Below are 4,036 nucleotides of genomic sequence, written 5' to 3' on the forward strand. Positions count from 1 at the left end.
TAAAATTTTGTTTAGGATTTTTGCCTTCATGTTTATAGCAAGATCACACACTGTTTTACTTTCATTTAATATCCTTGTCATGTTTTGGTATCATAAACTTGCAGTGAATATCAAACTGCTTTGCAAACTGTGCCAGTGTGGGGGGCTGCAAACAAAAAAACTTGATAATAAATAAAAACCTTCAGACACTAGGTTACTAGCATGTTAAACCAACTGGAAAGGATTTTGTTTCTTAAATTTGCCCTGGAACTCAGTGAGGACAGGCCCAGCCAGAACAGGAAGAGTCTAGTTGCACAGTAAAAACATGCAATGCCTGAAGTAGCCAGAAGGTTGTGCTAGAAGGTGTGTTGATAAACAGAGCAGCTGCTCTAGAGCATTTTTTCCTTGGCATCTCTCTGCCTCTCCTATCAGGTCCCGACACTGCTGTGTGCATTCATAAATCCATTTCTTACCATTGCTGAAGTCAGATATATTCTTAGCTACCAAACAGGCAGGGACAACATCCACTTTTAAAGGAGTACAGAGAGAGCATCAAGGTTTATTTGGCTGGGGTTCGCATTCCAAAATGACCTCAAGTTAGTCTTTTGACATTATCAACTAATGAAGTTCTTGCACAATCATGGAGACATAAAAGCAGGAGTTAAGGAAGAAAACGTTCATTATACAATTTAAACTGCAGTCGCATGGCGCACAATGAATTGACATTTTTCATCAATCTAGAGATTACCTTGCTAATACCACGTTATCAGGCTTTGTCCTTGTGTCTGTGTCTCAAGTGTTAATGTTTTAAAAGTAAACACCTCAAGTGCATCCATAGCTGAACACTGTTGGGGGGGGGAGCGGGTTCAATTGTCCTGGGTTCACAGCGGGAGAGTGGACTTGGTCAGACTTCATGCATGGCCCGGGAAAGAAAACTCCCTCCTATCGCCTCAAAACCGCTGTATAAAGAAAGAACAAAGGGTCAGGCCAGCCCTTCAGCGCTCGGAAAACAGCACAGTCTCCTAGGGCTCTAGGAAGTTACACCCCAGGGCAGTTTCACATTTCCTCTTCCTGGGAGGCGGAAGGAAACAGCTAGTACTTCCGGGTCAAGTTGAGGCACTTCCGACTTCGCGCCCGGGGAACTACGGCTGCCCCTGCTGGCGGGACCCAGGACTGATAGAAACAGGTCCCACCTCCACGTGCACCCACACACTTTTCCTGCATTATGAAGCTGAGCAGCCTCTCCCTGCTCGCTGTGACCGTCCTCCTTTGCCTCCACATGGCCCAGCCTGGAGTCGGAAAAGGTACGGGTAGGACGCGGGGATCCTGGGTGTGGCTGAGGTTGGGGAACGTTTCCTCTGAGGGGTCCCTGGCACGAGCTGTCCCTGATGCCTGGAAGTGTCGCATAGGCGCCCCCGACTAACACCCTGTGGCATTTTTCTCCAGCTGTACCTAAACCAGGATACTGCCCGGAGTTTACTCTTTCCTGCCCTTTCACCATGTTTCCTAAGTGCCGGCGTGACAGAAGTTGCCAGGAGAGCAAGAAGTGCTGCTACTACAACTGCCGATATCAGTGTATGGAACCGTGGTGGTCTTTGGACTGAGGTGAGCAGCCCCAGGTCTGCCGTTCCGGCCAGGGCCCTGAAACCTTCCTGCAGAACCAATTGCCTCAGGGCGAGTTGAGAACTGCCCGGGCCCGGCCCCTAGAACTCAGGGCGACCGGAGCTTCTAATTGGCCCTTCCCACAGAAGGGCCTCTGGACTGTACAGGGGGAAGCTCAGCAGACCGCCTGGCCGAGACTGAGCACCATTCATTTCATGTAATGCACAGCAGCTTCTCCTTGGCATAATGGGGACATTTGTCCGCTGCACAATTTGCGCTTTCCTTTAACTCTGGTTCTCTGTTCTCTCCCAAGGTGGAACCCCCTACTTAACCAGGCCTGAGAAGACACTGGCGCTACAGGCTCAGACTTGGATATCTGGTCTGCAGTTCTTCCATGCTCCTCCCAGGCCCAAGACTTCCTTTTAGCAAGAGTGAAATGCTTACTAATATGACGACAAAATAAAGAATAAAGTGTTGACTATTTTAAACTACATGAAAATCAGTGAGACTGCTGGATCGATCTCTCTCTCAATCTCTCTCTCCTTGTTGGGTGATCCCTTAGGATCTGAAAAAAGAATGGGGTTACTATTTCACATGTAGTTTTTATCCATTCTGGTAATTCTGTTTTTTAAATATATTTCTCATTCAGTGTCTCCTGACATTCAGATTCCCTGTTGGTCAGGTTATAGGGGCATTTTAAAGCCAAATTTTCTGTGTTTGGATCCAGTGAAAGGCGTTCACATTATCCTGAGATGCAAGAATAAGCCATCTTTTGCTACAGTTCCTCTGTTGCTGATGTTGGTGGCTTTTCCACTTGTTGGAGTGTTATGATCTGATCTAGGATTGGATTTGGGACTTTGGGTTAGAAACGAAGCAGGAATACCTTAGTTATAGGTTATCTTAGGAACTGAAATTAGGAAAAGAGAATCTCTGTGGTTCAGCCTAGCTACCTTAGTCTCATCTTGGGGGTTTAACTCCTACCTAATAATGAAGTGTTACATAGCTTTGAATTTTCTCATTTTATACTCTGTTCTCAGTCTTCCCCAAAGTAGCAGAGGCCTGGAAAGTGGTTTTCAAAAATTTTATTTTTTTTCTATAAATATCTTTAAAATTTTTGAAAAACTACGTACTCCTATCTAACTGAAACGTTGTACCCTTTGATCAACATCTCCCCAATCCCCTTCCTCTCCCAACCACTGTTAACTGCAGTTCTACTCTGTATTTTTGTGAGTTCAGCTGTTAGATTTCATGTATAAATGAGACCAGGTAGTATTTGTCTTCTTGTACCTGGCTTATTTCACTTAACTTGTCTTCTAGGTTCATCATGTTGTTGCAAATGGCAGGATTTCCTTTTTGAAGGCTGAATAATATTCCATTGTGTATTTATACATTTTCTTTATCTATTCATCTGTAGTTGGACATTTAGGTTAATTCCATATCTTGGCTTTTGTGACTAATGCTGCAATGATCATGGGATTGCAGGTATTTCTTCAACGTACTGATTTCAGTTTTTGGATATATACTACACAGTGGGATTTCTGAATCATATGGTAGTTCTATTTTTAAGTTTTTGAGGAACCTCTATACTGTTTTCTATAATGGCTATACTAATTTATGTTCCTACCAATAGTGTGTAAGGGCTTCCTTTTCTTCACATTCTCGCCAATACTGTTTTCTTCTGTCCTTTTGATAATAGCCATTTTGACAAGTATGAGGTGATACCTCCTTGTGGTTTTGATTTGTAATTCCCTGATAATTAGTGATGTTGTGAAGTTTTTTATACAGCTGTTGGCTGCTTATAAATCATTTTTGAGAAATGTCTATAAGGTCCTTTGCCCATTTTTAAATTGTATAATTCTTTTTTTTTTTTTTTTTTACTATTGGGTCTTCTGAGTTTCTTATATATTTTAGATATTAATCTCTTATCAGATGGTTGATTTGCAATTATTTTCTCCCATTCTGAAGGTTGTTTCTTCACTATGTTGACTGTTTCCTTGGCTGTGCAGAAGATTTTTAGTTTGTTGTAATTCCTGTTTACTCATTCTTGCTTTTGTTTTTTGTGTTGTATTATGTGTGTGGGTTTATTTGGGGGATTTTTATTCTGTTTCATTGGTCTATGTGTCTGTTTTTATGCCAGTACCATGTTGTCTTAGTTAATATAGCTTTGTAGTATATTTTGAAGTCAGGTCATGTGATGCCCCCAGCTTTATTCTTTTTGCTCAGTGTTGCTTTGGCTATTTGGGGTCTTTTGTGATGCCATGTGAGTTTTAGGATTATTTTTCCTTTTTTTTTCTTTTTCATGTTCTTATTTAATCAAAAGTCTTCACTTTAAGATCAGTAACGAAGTTCCCATTTGCTTACATACATTTTAAAAATTAAACCTTTGGAATATGTACTTTTTCCCCCCTATTTGTTTTTTTTTTTTTTTTTTTTGAGACAGAGTCTCACTTTGTTG

The 4,036-nt window shown here is 41.7% G+C and overlaps 1 long non-coding RNA gene across 1 annotated transcript; it reads left to right on the forward strand.

The window, feature by feature from the left end:
• The first annotated feature begins 1,094 nt into the window (after positions 1-1,094).
• Positions 1,095-2,064, forward strand: LOC105880433 (uncharacterized). Its single transcript, XR_001158234.2, has 3 exons — positions 1,095-1,283; positions 1,426-1,584; positions 1,895-2,064. It is a non-coding gene; the product is annotated as an uncharacterized LOC105880433 (long non-coding RNA).
• Positions 2,065-4,036: the final 1,972 nt, after the last annotated feature.

The sequence above is a fragment of the Microcebus murinus genome, chromosome 16 (assembly GCF_040939455.1).
Source record: "Microcebus murinus isolate Inina chromosome 16, M.murinus_Inina_mat1.0, whole genome shotgun sequence".
NCBI lineage: Eukaryota > Metazoa > Chordata > Mammalia > Primates > Cheirogaleidae > Microcebus > Microcebus murinus.